This window comes from Ochotona curzoniae, unplaced genomic scaffold, assembly GCF_017591425.1.
Source record: "Ochotona curzoniae isolate NIBS_2020 unplaced genomic scaffold, NIBS_Ocur_1.0 contig_1302, whole genome shotgun sequence".
In the NCBI taxonomy this organism is placed as follows: Eukaryota; Metazoa; Chordata; class Mammalia; order Lagomorpha; family Ochotonidae; genus Ochotona; species Ochotona curzoniae.
The window spans coordinates 2,955,001-2,972,836 of NW_024465035.1; positions in this window are offsets into that span (position 1 = coordinate 2,955,001).

Sequence of the window (17,836 nt, forward strand, 5' to 3'; positions counted from 1 at the left end):
AAGTTAGGAGTGAGAAATCTGGAGCTCCAGGAAAATATTACAGATAGGTGTGTCCTGATATGTGAGCTGGGAAAGGCTCCCAGGAGGAAATTTTTTTCAAAGATTGATTCATTTCTACTTGAAAATATGGAATATAGACATGGTGCAGAGATACACACGGCCCCCACACGGTGCTCTCCACATTCAGAGTTTCTGCTGCTTGCTGCAGGCCTGTGACCATTTGCTTTCCGGAGACGCTATTGCGCTTGGATGTGACTAGTGGGTTGATTTCTGAAGGAAACCTTCTGCTGTATTCAGATGGTTCCACTGGCACACATTTATCCTGAGAGGAAAGGAATGGGAGGTTGAGTCTGACTACAGAGAGGGAAGTATGTGGCTCTTTGAATGACCTCCATGGAGACCCAGGGATTGATGTTGAACCCAGGGGAGGAAGGAGTTGTAAAATAATGAAAAAGAGCCGCTTTTCATGGTACTGATGAGTATCTGTAAGTTAGAGCAAATTACAACTTTATGAATGCGTTCTAAATTTTCAGTGAGTCTTTGTAAGTTTACTAATTTTGCAATTTTTGGAGTACTTAGTCTGACACTCTTTATGTATGATGCTTCCGAGTACAACTGCATCTAATCCTTATGGCAATCCCACCAGGCAGGTCCTCTATGGTTTTCCTTCTTACGATGGGATACTGAGGCCTGGAGGGGTTACAGGATTATCGCTGGCGTGAAGCTGGGACCTGGAGGCTACATTCTTGGCTGGTCTTACCGTGGCTTCTGGTCAGGAGGACAGGGCTCCATGGAGCAGGTGGCATTTTCAGGAGGTTGCTCCTGCGAGAGAAGCCCACTGCTATGAGGACTTAACCTGCTGCCAGGAAGAGTGGCTGCAGCATGCCTGGTTGGGAAGCCTGCCTAGAAACTGCAACATCACCTGGGAACTTGTTAGAAAGGCAACTTCTGGGGTCTGACCCCAGACACACTGAATCAGAAATTCTGCATTTGGGGCTCAACGAGTTGTTTTTAACAAGTCCCCCTGGTGTTGCTAATGAATGGTTAAGGTTTGAGAACTACTAGATTTAAGTCACATGTCTGGACTAGGAGAGGCCAAGAGCCCTCTGGGGTTGTTGTCACCAGGGTAAGAAATCAGGGCATGAAAGCGGAGGCTCAACCCAGGCTGCACTCAGAATCAGCTGGGGAGCTTTTAAAACCCATCGGCATGCTGGCCTCGGCCCAAGCCTGTTACATCAGAGTCTCTGATAGAACACTGGCATCAGATTCTTAAAAATGTTTCTCTTCCTTTCAATAAGGAAACACGAGGAAAAAAAAGTTAATTAAAACCTTCCCCAGGTGATGCTGATGTGAAGTTGGGCGTAAGCACGAGTGGTTTTCCAGCTTGCAGAGGCAGCAGAAACTCACGAGGGCTTGTGAAAAACCAAGCCCTCTGTGGGCCAGGGGGTCTGAGAGCCCGGGAATCTGCATTCTCACTCCCAGGTGATTCTGATGCAGCTGGTTCAGAGAACAGACTTTTTATTCTCACCAATAGCTTCAGCAAGTGAACCAAACCTGGGATGGGAGCTGGAAGCCCCCTGCCTCTGCATTTAACTGGGGTCAGTTGTGACCTCAGGTGTGCCAATGGGGTCTGCAATTTACCTGGCTGAAGAAGTAAACACCCTAGTTCACCATCAGTATATTTTCACTTACTACCTATTCATATATTACTTAAAAATTTTAAACCTCAAATATTGAGGCTACTTGAGATGTGATTAAGAAAATTTAATTTTTAGACATTCCTGTCTTGCTTCTTCAAGGATCTTCTGACATGTGAACTTGCAGAATACAGGTTCTCTGGGGGAGAAGCTACAGGTTTGCGCTGTCAGTTGAGTTTTGCATCCAGAAATCAGACTTTTAGAACCAGCCTAGCTATGGAACTTTCAGTAAAATACTCACTACTCAAACAACTCCTGAAAATCGTTCAAGGCAATTTAACTTTTATTTTCTCTGTGGAGCTTGTCACCATTTATTAATCTTAATTTCCTTCAACATTACATATCAGATGAGAGCCTGATTTCTCTCCTCTGTTTCCATAACATTAATATTTAAATGGCAGAGCATGACACTCATAAACAGCCGCGGAGGAACAGGCTGACAATTCTAAGAAGGAAAGTCCAGTCTAAATGCCACACAAAGGCTTCATATTTATAACAACAACACCAACAACATCCAAAGCAAAGCCAAGGAAATGTGCAGGTGCACCTTGCAGCACAGAGCAAAAGATGAAGAGGTTTGTCTGTGAAGTGACTTCTGTGGCAGATATAACAGTATTTCGGAGGTTTCTCTTGTAAGCTGAAGGAGCATTTGGGGAGGTGGAGGCTGAAGGCTGTGCAGGTGGAGTTGCTGGCAGAAGTCTTTCTCCTGTGATGCCAATGCCAGCTCATCAAAGATCCAAAACATGCTATCTATTTGGTTTGTGGCTTCAGGGGGAAATTCAGTCTTATGATTTAGGATTTCCATTTGGCATCACTTATGTGCTAGGCTCCGGGCTACAGGTGGTGAGAACGCCAAGCTGGATGAGACGCAATCCCAGCATTCAAGTAGCTGTGAGAGAGGATTCCAGACAAGCTTACGTCATGTGGGACCTGCGCTGAGGAAAGATGAAAACATGGCAAGACACCATTCTTTGGAGGAGAAATCAAGCCAGCAAGGCTTCCTGGAGGAAATGATGTCTAGGCTGAATGCCGACAGACAAGGTGGGTGGAAGATGTGCAGGAAGAAGACACGCTGTTGAGAGTGAGAACAGCACGTACTGTAATCTTCAAAAGACAAACCATCAGGCATTTGTGGTACTGTAAAAGGCCCAGGATGGCCAGAGGGGATGGTATTGGGGAAAGGGATGCAACACAGTAAGGCTTTTGAAAGTAGACAACCACTGAGGGATTTTAGCAAGGGCACTGTGTGAATAGATAGGTTAGAAAGGCTGTCCTGCCTGTGCCATGCAAGAGGATTCAGGAGATAGAAGCAGGTGGTGATGGTTTAGGCAGTAAAACACAAGAGATACAATGGGCACAACGGAAGGAAAGAAGTGTTCAGTTCAAGCAATAATGCACTTGCATCCATAGGATTTGATGGTGAACTGGTTGTATGGTAGGAAAGAGTTGATTGAGAATGACTCCATTTTTTAAAAATTTAGGCCACATGCATGGTGGTATTAAGCAACATAAAGTTAGACAATGAAAGAGGAGTAGATTTGCATTGGGAAATGGGACTCATGGATGAGTTTGGACATCTGCTTGTATGTTATGGAAGTTGAGAACAAACCATGGAGTGCATAGTCAGTTGGGAGAAAGGAAATAACCTTTATTGGAGCCAGATGGCATCAGCCAGGGTCACCTTCAAAAGGCTAAGCATTGAGTGTCTCCTGTCACAAGCCTGTACAGAGCAAATGGACAGCTTTCTGCACATGTAGGAGCCAGCAAGCAGGGAGATACAGACTCAGCTGCTTGGGCTGTCACTGCGCCACGACAGCTCCTGGTGCTTTCCTCTTGGTCAACGTTTTATCTTCGTGTTCAGTGGCATTGGCCTTGTCCCTCTTGACTCAGATCATGCCCATCGCCTCCTGTCTGCCGTGCAAGACATCCTCTAGAGGACCCACGTGTGAGCCTCTGAGTTTGTGAGGCCTACATGCAAGCCTGCTTTCCTCTTTCACGTACCTTTCAGGTCAAGAAAAACAGGAAAGAGTTGGAGAGGTGAGGTGAGATGAATCTCCAGACAGTAACCAAGGTCACCTGAATGAGTGCACACTTAGAACGGGGTTATCTGCATTGTCCCTTCTTTACAGCCCTCATTCAGTAAGGTAAGGAATGATATCAGAAGTATAAGGCTTGGAAAGGAAGAAACCAGATGGCCTTTATTTGTAGATTATATGATAATTTACATAGAAAGCTCAAATTAATCTATAAATTATTAGAAATAACAGGAGAATGTGGGAAAGTTGCTGGGTATAAGATTAATATAAAAATCCATTGCATTTTCCCATACCGCCAAAAACTATAAAACCAAATTAAAGATAAAACAAATCTACAAAATTATCATAGAATATCAAATATGTAGGAGTAATCTAATAAAGTATGTGAAAGACCTCTACAGGGAAAATTATAAAACCTTATTAAGAGATATTAAAGATTTCAATTATTATCTGCAGACTCAATATATTTCCAATCAAAATTTCAGAGATTTAAAAATGTACTTGATAAAGTAACTCCAAAACTTAGATGAAGGGGTGGAGGAATAAGACCAATCAGAATTTTTCTGAAAAGTAAAAGAACCGTATCTCCAGACAGACCAGGAGGAGAAGGAAGCAGCACACTCGAACCTTTGGAATGTGACAGAGATGACATTGAAGATCAGAAAGGAGGGGTGATCAATGCACAGAACAGAAAACAGCAGTAGCGATAGGTTATCCGTTACCCACCAAGCAAAATGTGAAGTGTCAACTCCAGACAGGTTCATGATTTAACCATTTATTTATTTTTATTGGAAAGGCAGATCAGATTTCTGGAGAGACAGAGAGGAAGATCTTCATTCCACTGGTTCACTCCCCAAATGGCCACAATTGCCAGAGATGAGCCAATCCGAGCCAAAGCCAGGAGCCAGGAGCTTCTTCTGGGTCTCCCACATGGGTGCAGCATCCCAAGGCTTTGGGCCTGTTTAAGTGCTTTCCCAGAACATAAAGAGGGAGCTGGATGGGAAGTGGAGCAGCCAGGACATGAACCTGTGCTCATATGAGATCCTGGCACTTGCAAGTGAGGATTTAACCATTGAGCCTTTGTGCTGAGTCTGAGTTTGTGATTTAAAGACATCTTAAAGTTGAAAATAAGATAAAAATTTAGATAAGATATTCATAACACATGGAACTGCACATAATTATCATTAAAGAACCATGATGAGTCAATGAAAAAACATACACGCACACACATATATAGATTCATGGAACCTAGTAGATCAATGGGAAGAATATGTGAATAAAAAATCATCATATGACCAATAAACTTGCAAAGGGATGTTCCACATCATTAATAAACATGGAAATGAAATTAAAACCACAATGAGATATCATTTTATACCTAGTTAATTGGTGAAAAATGAATCTGCCATGACAATACAGTAACTTTGGAAAAACGTTGAACAGTATTTCCTAAATCTGAACAGGCACTCACTTTAGAATTGAGTTTAACACTGTCTTCTAAAGTTGAAGATTGACATTTGTACCTAGTAATTCGATTCCAAGATTAACACTCAAGAAAACCTTGCACATGTACAATTGGAGGAATGTACTTTGCAATTAATTTTTTCACAGTGGCAGAAATCTGGATACAACCAAATGGCTAACACAGAGAGAGTGGAAGAGTAAATAATAGCATATTCACACACAGATTATTATCAATCTAACAGTGAATAATTCACAGTAACTTTCAGTAACAAGAAGGAACTTAAACAGAATTGTGTTACATCATTACTTTACCAAAGTTAAAAGACCTTAGTAATAAATATGTATATATATGTATTGCATGTATGTAACATGCGCATACTGATATTTCATATATATTGATATGTAGTGTGTTTGCATCGTCTAATATACAAAGAAGGCAAGGATACCTGGGATTCGGAAGGATACTTGTTTTGGCTGGGGAAAGGAGGCAAGGTTGGTGGGATGTTGGGGGAAGCATGTGCGCTGGTGTGGGTCAGGGGCGAGGTTCTGGCTTAACTTTCTTGGATGATGAACTTACAAATGTTTAATGCTGTGCTAAAAGTGACCGAATCAAATAGCCTGGGCACTGACCAATGATTGGAGTACCATCTGTCAAGGGCATCAACAAAGCCCACTCTGGGCATCTGAAGTCCAATTAGAGGAAACGAATTCTCTCCAGTGAGCAGAAAAATCTGACATCCATCAGAAGCCCGAAAAAAAGGAGAACTTTAAAGCACTTACATCGCAGAATGTTCTTGCGAGGGCACCTCTAGAGGATTTAAGGGACCTCAAAGGAAGTTTGGAAAAACAAATTATTAGGGCAGATTATGTCCTATCTAAAATGTTTCTTTATGGGGGCTGGCATAGTGGCATAGCAAGTCCATCCTCCACGTACAAGCGCTGACACCCCAAACTGGCACTGTTTCTTTATCCTGGCTGCTCCACTTCTGATCCAGCTCTCTGCTTGTGGCTTGGGAAAGCCATGGAAGATGGCTTGAGCCCTTGGGCCCCTGCATCCACTTGGGAGATTCTCCAAGAAGCTCCTGGTTTCCAGCTTCTGATCAGCTCAGCTACAACCATTGTGGCCATTTAGGGAGAGAGCTATCAGGTGGAAGATCTCTATCGCTCCTTCTCTCTCTGTAAAAATCTATCCTAAAAAAAAGTTCTCTTGTCATCCCTAAATCTATGTCATTATGTCATTTTCAGTCCTTCTACAACTTTGGGATGTACTTGTATTATTCTCTTGCATTTTCCCCTGCAATTAAAATGTGCTGCTACTGGAAAATTTGCAATTGAGTTACATGATCTAAGTCATGTACATCAAAAGAATTACACCTAAAACTGAGTGTTTCCATTTTTCACTTGCTTAAAATAGCTTAAACATTCAGAGAATTAAAACTCAAACTTTTTATTATGATACTTTCCCTTTTTTTTTTTTTTACCATTGTTATCAACTGAAATTTAATCCGACTTGGATTCTATTCTGAGTTTAACTGGCCTCTTTCTTTCTTGCTCATCTTTAATCTGGTAAGGTTGCAGTTAGAAATCTTAGTTTGAACTACCCAGTCTAGCCTGCCCACTTTGTGTGACCAGCAGAGACCCCAATAACAGGATTCTCTCGGCTCAGGAGAGTGCAGGCCAACCGTGATTGACTGTTGACCTAACTTTATGAGAGCAATTTGGAAATGGTTTTCTTGGTACGTAGCAACATGTGCCCTTTACTTGCCCTAAAGAGTTGTTCAAAAGAATGAGAGACTAGACACGAACACTCCTCTGAAGGAAGCAGCCTCAAACACCTGTCAGGTCACTGGCCCCCACAGCTTCCTTTCAAGTGGAAACTTTTCTCCTTAGGAGAGCAAGGAACTCTAACGAGCTCAGCAATCCTGTTCTGAAGCCCAAGCTTGGGAACCCCTCTGTGTTTGGCCCCTGCTGGTGTGGGCAGCCTACTCCTTGGCACTGAACTCTTCTCTCCTCTCATTAAAACAGAGGCTGGTTGAACCGCAGCTGGTAGTTTCCATTTCTCCAGAACTGGGCCTTGTAGCAGGATTATGTCTGTTAGTCACCTATTTCATGCCTCCCTTTTCTCCTAGTTTGTTAAGTGCTTCTGAGACTGAGCCAATGACAGAAAGATTCTAACAGTCACCTTGACCCCACTGTTGCAAATTCCTACACCAATGTCTTGAAATTCCTTTAAATTGCATGTGGGTTTCACTGGAAATGTTTTCTTGTAGGATAAAAGTTGCTTTAGCTACTGACCAAGGAATTTTCATTTCCAAGTCAGGTGAAATGTACCCCTTGCCCCCATAGAAAGTCCCCAAAGGGCAGGGGCGAGCTTTGCTTGATGGGACTCCTTGGTACTCAGCACCAGGCATGAGTCAGCAGAAATTTCCAAGACGGGAGGTGAGATTGTGGCTGATGTGATGATTTTACCGCCTGAACACCCAAATCACATTCCTCTTTTGTTCCCTACCTCTTCAAAGTCTTTCTGGGGGAGTTAAATTTATAAAAAAAAGAGAAAGGCTTAAGGACTTAGGACTTCAGTATGCCCCTCAGACAAGCAACCAGTAACTTCAGTTTATAACTAGGCAGGAGACAAGGCATCAAGTGTGTGGTAAGGAAGGACCTCACACTCCCATGCCTCAGCACCTGCCGAATTGAGCCCTAGGACCATGATACTCAGGTGAGATAGAAAGAGACCAGAAAGGTGGCTGGATTTGGGAGAGATTCTGGGATGACTTCCAACCCTGGCCTTCAAAGAAGAGCCAGGCATGCAGGATGAGTGACTGCGCTCCAGCGCCAGGACCTGGCTATTCTGAGGCAGAAAAAAGGGTACTGTTGGCATTTGACTTTGATGACAAGGTGACCCTGCCTACTGGCCAAAGATAGCTCTGCGAAGGTTCCCGTCCATCCAGATTTGGCAATTCCTTCACTCAGGAGTTACTAAGGAGCCAAGTGGAACAAGAGCAGAGGTATTGGAGTCCCCTCCCCCCGGGTGAGTGAGTACTCTGAACTGTTTGTTTGAAGAGTGAATGAAGAAGTCAGGCAGTGTTGCTAGGCAGTTGTTACTATGAGAAATACAATTTGCATACAAATTTTGTGTTATTAGCAGCTAGGTGCCTCTAGCAAAAATGTTGATGGGAGGGCCAGTATGCTGCCTATCTGAATTGGATCTGGACAGAGAGACGAGTTCCCTGTGTGCTGCAGAAGCCCAGCACAGAAGCTCAGCTTTGGTACGGTTAAGTGTTGGACGGTGGTGTTGGGTGGCTGAGTTCTGGCGGCACTGCCGAATGGGTAAGGATGGTACACGAAAGCTGAATACTGCATTTTCTTTCCTCTCCTCCAATCCAGTCTCCTGTGCCCCTCAAATGGGACAAATCAACAAACAAGAACATCCTTCAAACAAAAATGAAACGTGCCCTCAATCTCATACGCTGTTGGGCCAGAGCTAGTCCTACATTTTAGAAGCTTGAGAACATCAGGAAATCATATGCAAATGATGAACACTTTACAAAGCACTCAGAGTATTTCATTCAGTGTTGGAGACCAACGAGCACCAATTCTTACTCAGCATGTGAAAAAAATATTCAAGGATGAGATGCAGAGAAGGGTTAGCAGAGGATTATGATGTATTATCAATGTATAAAATACACACTTAGGGTACAGGTAAGTTCCTGGGTGAACTGGAGTTTTCCTCAGGAAAGGACAGAGATTTCCAGGAATTTGGTGACAGTCCATTTTTCTGGCCTTTTTAGGAAGTTTTGAAAGTTTCGTGGTGTCAGGTGCCTGATGGGAGTAGGAGTGCCAGCCACGGTCATTTAGAGTATGACCGTATTTGAACAGGCCATTGGTTATCCCTGGGACCCTGCATGCATTCTGGGCGTCAGCTTAGCCACAGGAAAGACTTGGAGTTGCTGGACGTGGGAAACGTTTTTAGAGGCAACCCTGGTGGGGAATGCGTGTCGACATACAAACATCCTCCAGTTTTTTCTCTGATTGTCTCCTTACCTACAATAAAAGGTAAGAGTGGGGCAGCTCCCTGCTGCAGGCAGTTTGTAAAAAATAATAATAATAACAGTGTGACTTGATAAGAAAGAGCAGAGCAGACTATGCCCAGACTCTTTAATTCACAGGGTGCTGGTGCCAGAGACCAAGGTCAAACTCTGGGAAACAACAGCAGAAAAGGTGGAGGCCTGCCTGCCTGCCTGCCTGCCTGCAAGAGTCCAAGGCCGCAGAACCGTGTGGTTTAAGGTATCCTTAAGGCTATCACATACTGACTTCTGTTGCTTCCTCACCATCAAGATCCATATGGGATGGAGATATCAAGGTTTGCGCCACATCAATTCCAGTGATCTGACAGTCCTAGCAGTAGACTGAAGCAGCGAGCCTTCTGGGTCAACCTCCTTAGAGATCGGGTCTTCCCTCTATTCTCCCTGCTGTTTCTAGTCTTTATGTTGTGCCTGTCTAATTTCTTATGTTCTCAATTGCACATCGCCTCCCTCTCCAGCTCTGCCCATGCCAAGTTGGTCGTGGTACATCTGTATTTGAGAGGGATTTATCTCAGTGAAAACCAGTAGAACATAAGTCTGAGAATTGCAGTAAGATAAATTTAGGATTGAAAGAAGCTTCAGACTGAATGACGGTTAACTATTCCAGAAATCCACCTGTCTATCATTAGCCCAGTGTTCAGTACCAAAAAATAAATGCTTTCTGAGTGAACGATTTCATTGTGGAATCATCATTCTTGAACTTTTATGACCGGTGTACACTACTTTGCATCTTGAATGTTTAGGAACAGTGAAAATAGACGAGATGAAGTCTCATGCTCTTAATTCTACAAACGGCCTACATTGGTCGACTATCTACTCCAAGGGACTCCTAAAGCGTGTCTAGAGGCCACAGGTAACGTCACCTTTGAAGCAAGAATCTGTACTCACACTCTGATTTTCCTCCAGAAATATTTAGACTTTCATCTTTATTGGAAAATTGCTGTCATTGTTCCTTTCAGTAGCACCATTATTTATCCTAATCACCAAGGCTGTGTGACTTGGGTCCCTCTGATACCCATCATTGTGAACTACACATGTGCTGCAGGGAGGGCAGAATGAACCTCAGAGCTCTAGTCAAATTGGTTTCCTAAATGATGCTGCACGTTTTAACTGGAATTTGTGTAATATTCTAGTGGAAAAAGAGGTAGGGGGGTGGAGGGAAGGGTTCCTTTGGTTTTCAGGCTGTTAACTGTAATTAGCCTGGTTTCTGAGATGTAATTATCTTGCAATCTCAAAGCAAACACCCTGGAGGAAATTGCACTGTTAAAGACAGCATGGCATTAAAAATAAATTATTACCCTGTGCCTGCTATTGCTGCTTATGCCTTGCGATTTGTCGGGGCTTGTGTTAGCAAGCAGTTGTTTAGGGCTGGAGCTTACAGCCATGTTGACACTGTTGTACAGGGATGGGAGGCTTGGTTTGCTTGGTTGTCACAGTGATGTGAGAATGATGAGATGCTACTGTTGGGAAGGCTGGTGTTGCAGCATCCGTATCCTCTCCACCATTCGTATCACCAAAATGGCTCCTGCGGGTCCAGAGAACAGTGCCGATCTGGCTTAGCAAGTGGACTAGCGTCAAGCATCATTATCCAAAGCTTGTGAATCCAAATCATCATCCATAAAGAAACATTCAAATTGCTTGGAAATCAGTGAAAGGAGACAAGAAATAATCCAGATTATAATAGGGACAAATGCTGCCGGTTCGTGAATTGTCATCATCGGCCATTTATAGAGGCAAAAAAGACCATGGGGCTTGAAACAAACACGTGAATTGAAATATTTAATTTTGCACATTTCATACTCTGAGAAGCTCCCCACTGAGGGGACAGGTGGGGATGTTTTCTTTGTTAAATTTCATTAAATGTTAATGAAGCTGTGTGTACATGGAGCTGGTTCCAACAAAGGAAAGGCAAATTCTTGTAATTTGTCCACTCAATAGAAATATTTTTGGACTGATGTGATGGCTCAAATGGCTAATCCTCAGCATCCAATGTGGGTGCTGGTTTGTGTCCTGGCTGCTCCGTTTCCCATCTAGCTCCCTACTTATGGCCTGGAAAATAACAGTGGCTGGCCCATGTCTTTGGGACCCTGTATCCACACTGGAGACACAGGGGAAGTGCCTGGCTCCTGGCCTCAGACCAGCTTAGCTCCAGTCACTGTGGCCACTTGGGGAGTGAACCATCGTAGGGAAGATATTTCTCTGTCTTTACTTCTCTATGTAAATCTTCGTTTTTATTTAAAAAATTATAAATGCCTTCAAAATGTATCCTCCCAGAATGATAAACCACAGGTTATATAACCTATACCTTATGGCCTGCCTGGCCTTGATGAAAATTACTTTCTATGAGGTTCAGCATTCTCAGAGAAAGAAGTCTGATACTTACTACAGCAATGATAATTCCCAGGAATCAAAACAGACTCTAAAAAGTAGGTGCTCCACTGATAGAAGTTTTGATGATAATGATGGTTCATCAAGGACTCACCTGAGTTTAAACCTGCACCCAATCGTTAGTCAGCCAGGTTGCCCTGGGAGAGGCATGAGGCCTTGGCTCCTTCTCATAGAGCTGAAGGTTTTGTTTGAAGGATTTAGCCCAGACAGTGACAGGTAATTAATTATGCCATGCATTTGTGTGGGTTCTGTAGGGTTAAAAGTTCTCCGTATTAAATTTGGAGTTAAATACAGAGGAGACGGCAGCAGGATGGGAAGGGAAGGTGGGTGTTACCAAAAATCCAAAGAAGGCTTTGATTCTCTAGAAAAGCGTTCTCTTTGGGGCCACTGCTGTGGCAAAGTGGTTTAATTCATAGCCTGTTGTGCTGGCAACCCACATGGTTACTGGTTTGAATCCTGGCTGCTCCACTTCTAATCTAGCACCGTGCCAATGCACCAAGGAAAGCAGCAGAAGTTGGCGGCCAGGTCCCCGGACCCCTGGGCCCAGGTGGGAAACCCAAATGCAGTTCCTGGCTACTGGCTTTGACCTGGACTAGCCCTTCTTGTGGCCATTTGGGGAGTGAACCAGTGGATGGAAGATCTCTTTTTCTTTCTCTGTAACTCTGCCTTTCAAATACTTTAATAAATTTTTTAAAAAAGAAAAATGTTCTCTTCTTCCAATGAGTCAAACTGTTTAGTGTTAGGAATAATTTGCATAACTGAAACCCACAACTCTTTATTGCAAAGCCTCATTTGATAACACATTTTTACTTTTTCTTTGTTAAATTTCGTACACATGCACAAGTCTCTGATGTTTCACTAAAGGAACTATGAAGTGCAAGGCCAATTAAATCTACCTAGATTTATATCTTATCATCAGAAACATAGAGTTTAATTTGCTTTGAACTATTAGTGATGAGTTATTAACAAAATATGCAAAAACTCTTTGGTTTTATGATGTTTAATATAAGAAACGAATGTGTGCTTCAGGATTCTTTTCTGAGTCGCTTTTACTTTAAGAGTGACTTTATCGGCATTGGCTCAATAGTTTATTCGATTCTTATAGAATAAAGCCTGGGCTCAAAGCTCACAAGTGTTTTTTCAAACAAAGCAATGCAAGTATTTAATATAGTTTGGAAAGTATTTTTAGTGTTCAGCCTAAAGACTTCCTCTCTTTTCTTCTCTCCCTCCTTCCCTTCCTTTCTTCCTTCTTCTCGTCCTTGCTTTCTTTCTTCCCTTCATCTTTCTATTTAGTGGGCATTTTGGAAAAGCAGATTTTTGTAAATAAAGCAATGTTATTATTCATTTGTTTATTAAATTCCAACTAGTAAAAGTATTACTTGTTCCAACATGTTAGCTAGATTATTCTTGAAAGAAGTTAGAGAAACTAGTCATGGGAATTTCTGTTTACGACAGCCCCTTTTGACATGACAAAAACTGAACCCAACCTAGATGCTCTACAAAGTGAAGTGAACATTTTAAATGTGTGTCAGAGTTCTTGACATGTTAGGAAAGACCCAGGGACATGAAGAGGAATATGAAAACTCGTCCAGGCAGTGGGACCTTGCTGCAGTTGACCTGGAAACAATTGGCATTAGTAAGGAGCAGGTCACTTCTGTGTAAAGAGCATGAAGGATTAAAGCCTTGGGTCTTCCCTCTTTGATAACGTTCCTAAGTCCCGGAGAGCTCCTGGCCCTTTATTTTGCACTGCACTTGATTTGCCTTTTTCACCACTAGTAGTTCAAGTTTTATTTATTGAAATCTTATATCAGTCACGTGGGATGAATTAGAATTAATGAAAAAATAGGTGATAGACTTTTTGCGTATAATACAGGCATTTTTAAAGGAATGCAATTTTTAACTTGTAGATAACACAGCAATCCGTGCTGTTAAGTGCTTTTAAGCTGACATTCGTTTAAGCCTGCTTTAATGAACAGATAACTCATTTATAATTAGCAGTGCCAATTAATTGGCATGCAAACAATTAGAGTGATTAAAGTGCTAAAGTTCTTAGGAACAGTTTTTCCTAAGTAGGTTATAGACAGACTCTCCTTGACCCTGCGTCTTATTTACACGATTGAATTGCTGAAGAAGTTTTTCTTTGCAGATGGCACAGGAGGAAATGTTGACCCTGCGTTGGTCAGCTCCCCCTGATTCGGAATTAGTAATGGAGAACTGTTTGGCCTCTAATTTGCCAACTCCACAGTTTTTGGAATGTGCAACTTTGTATGTTGTGGGCTTCCTGTAGCCCTCTTCCATCCTCCCCCACCTTCCACCCTTCCAGGGCCTCAGCAAACTCACAGCAGTGGATACTCCACCAGGGCACTTTGCTGTCCAAATCTATCTCGTATTCTAGAAAACTGGAGAGACAGTTGTGGGGTTTTGTTCATTTATTTGAATAGATAATTAAAAGTACACTCATATATTTATGGTGTGCAACACGATATTTTGACGTGTGTATACATGTAGAATGGCTAACTCAAGCCATTTCACATGTGCATTGCTTCAAGTGCTTTTTTTGAGTGATAAAAACATGTAAAATGTACTCTTAGAAATTTCAAGCACACAATATGTTGTTATTAACTGTAATCATTATGATATACAATAGATCTCTTGAACTTATTCCCCTTCGTCTAGCTGAAATTTTGTGTCCTTTGGCCAACGTCTCCTTAATTCCCACCACCTCCAGTCTCTGGTTTCCATCATTTTGCTCTAACTATGAGTTTGGCTTTTTTACAATCACGTTGAAGTGAGATCATGCAGTGTTTGTCTTTTCGTGCCTGGCTTATTTCATTTAGCATAGCATCTTCTAAGTTCATCGGTGCTGTCACAAATGACAAAGTTTCCTTCTCGTTTTTAAGGCTGAGTAGTACTCTGCTACACTCACGTATGTCACATTTTCATGCATCATTGTAGGGTCCTGTTTTAGGAAGCTGCAGATCATTTGGCAGTCTTTCCATTCCACAAAAAACATCCAGCCCCTCTGAGCCTCCCATGCTGATCAGGACTGAAGAACTTGCTAATCCTAGGCATAGCCCCTTTCCACCCTCTTTCCCAGTCTACCTCTGACTCCTCTGGAAGTCAGAGTATGGTGTGGGTGGGGGAGAGTGGGTTTTTGTTGACAGCTTCAGAGAGGCAATCAAGGCAGTGGTTAGAATGGGGGGGGGGATGCAGAGTCTATGGGCTGGAGCTACAATCCACACCCCGACACTTGTCTAGCCCCTTTGTTTTCCATTTTATCAAGGCACAGAACCTTTTTCCAGGAAAATTGTCGCCGCAGATCCTCTGATTCTGGTTCCAGATCTCTCCCCGTTGTCTTCCAGCTTCCTCCCCTGGAGAACAAGGTTAAGAAATACTGGTTCTGGGAAACTGAAGTGTAAGAGTGAAAACACAATGGCTTAGAGCCGTAAGTCATAAGTCATTGTGATTGGAGATGGCTGTCCGGGAAGCCGCCATTGCAAGCCCAGCCAGTGTAGAACAAGCAGTAATCTAGGAAATTGTAACATGAGATCACATAATGGCAGTGGCTTTTGAATGATAAGGCAACTGATAAGGACTATTGAGAAAGGAACACAGGAGACTAAGAATTTGAAAGATTTCCTCCATCGCTACCCCGAAAAGAGCGTGATCTGACTTCAGATGACCTGTACAGAACTATCCCTGCAGTGGAGAAAGGCAATTCATCAAGCAACCAGAGCTGGAGAGCGATTCTCCGAAAGAACACGCAGTCGCGCTGGCTTCTGTGCGCAGCTCAGGAGAACTTACAATCTGGCCCCTTGAGTGCTGATGAACCAGCAGGAATCCTCTTCGTGAAGACCGCCCTGCCTCCACTTCCGGGACTGAATACGGATTATTGACCCATCAATCCCTCTCCGCTAAGTGCAGCTCTCACAATTCCATCTCTTCGTGGCCTGGTGTCTCTGCTGGAATGCATACAAAGCCCGAGCCTTCTCAGATGTGGGTGCAGGTACAGTTGAGAACAGCCCACCTGGATGAGAGCATGCTCCCCAACCCCTGTGGGGCTTTGAGAGCTATTAGGGGCTGCAGAGCTAGTTTTTCTAGGAACTTGGTGTGTCCATTAAGTCCTCAAGCTTCAAAGAAGAGATGTTTCAGAGAGCCTGGGTTTGTGTGTTTGAGCAGCGATCTTGCAGAAGTGTTTCTGAGCACAGCATTGAGTTGAAGGCATCCAACTTTCTCAGGTTCGTGCAGCCAAACAGGCAAAATGGACCTGCCTGCCACCAGGGAGGCTCCTTTGGGTCTGGAGTACCATGTGGATTGTGAGAAAAGAACTCAAAGGAACTGTGAAGGGACAGAGAAGTATCTCAGTGTACTTTTGGGTAACAACTGGTCAGGCCCTGGGACATAGCTTAGCACGGAGGGAGGGGCAAAGAAAGTCTTCATTTGTGTTGGGAGGTTGGTTGGTGAGGATTTGAGCAGTATGTGGTTCCTTGGAGATCTTTCTCACCAGTCTAGCCCTTACCCTTGGCAAGGTCCCTCCTCTACAGTGACAGCTGATTTTTTTTGTCACTGTAACAAATGTCTAAGACAAGCTACATGGGAAGGAAGGAGACATTTTGTGCCACAGTTTGCAAAGTAGCCAAGATGGCTGACTGATGATGGTTGTAGTGAACCGGGGTGCGTGTGATAGTTCAGCAGGCTAAGCTTCCACGTGGCATACCTGTGTCCCGTATAGAGCGCCAATCTCCAGTCTCCCATGAACAAGTCTGGGAGGCAGCAGGTGACGCCTCAAGTATTTGGGACTCTGCCACCCTTGTGGGAGACAAAGAGAGTTCCTGACTTTTGGTTTTGGTCTGGCTCAAACTGGCTATTGCAGGAATTTAGGGAATGAACCTGCAGGTAGTGAACATGAACAAATATCAATAGAAAAGCGTTTCCCTGCAATCATTCTGTTCCTCAAGTTGAGCACCCAGATCGTTGAGGCTGGAATTCCACTAGCGATACGGGTGGGTGGGGAAGAGCTTCGGCTCTTTACTGTAGCAGATTTCCCCACCCAGAGACAGAAGGCGATTCTCAGCAGAGTCAATTCCAATATTTATGCCCTTTGCTGAAATTTAGGGTCTTTTTTATTCAGTCTTGCAGATTTCTTACTAATGTTGTCTCTGGATAGTTCACACTTTTTTCAATGCTGTTTTTGAATGTTCTCTTTTTTCCGCAGTGTTTTCTAACTAGTCAACTAATTCTTGCAGGCACATTGGAAAACTATTTTTATTTATTTACTTTATAATTACTACCAAAGTCTAATTACTTCTTACCATTTTAAGTCTTTCTGGTAAATAATTATGTTGCATATATGTCATATTCAGCATAAAGACTGCAGTACTTTCTCCAGCCTGCAGCATACCATATATAGGATAAATGTGGCAAAAATATTTTCTTCAGTGTTAAAATTCACCGACTAATTTCACCTTTTCCTATAGAAGCCAGATGAGATAAATCAATAATCTCCTGGGCAAGGATGCTCTCTCCATGCATGCTCTGTTGTGACCCAGGAACCCACTGCTTGCTATTCTAAGTTGTTTGTTCAAGATCGTTGGTATCCCTCACATTGGTATCCTGCTCATTGTGTGGGCTGGTGCCCTGCAGCCCACCTCACATCACCTGATGGGGTTCAAAGCACTGATACAAAAGCTCTGGTTCTTTGGTTATTGCTATTGATAGGTGTGATTACTGACTTCCTTTCTCACCTAGGTATCATGCTTTCCATCAGCATTGTGTGAGGTTTACTTGTTAGCTGACAAACAGAATAAAATCTCATTTCTCGATTCTTTTGTTGATGAGGATAGATTGCTAACAGAAATATGACTTTCTGCAATAGAAAAGGTGAGGGACTCATGGGCTGATTAATAGTATCTGGGAGAAAGTCTGTGAAATTGGCAGCAAACATGTTCACTGAATTGTATAGTCAATTGGACAATAAATGGTCCTCCACTTGCTTTATCGCCCATCAGTGAGAAGGAATTGAGAAAAGTGTTGTAGATCAGAAAATGAGCTCAAAGACAGCAGCCTCAGTAGTGTCCTGATTGTTGCTAAGTCTACTCCAGGCAGGGGAACTGTCCCACCAATCCAGTGGCCAGCCTCAAGACAGCCCCCTGTAAGTTAGTGCTCA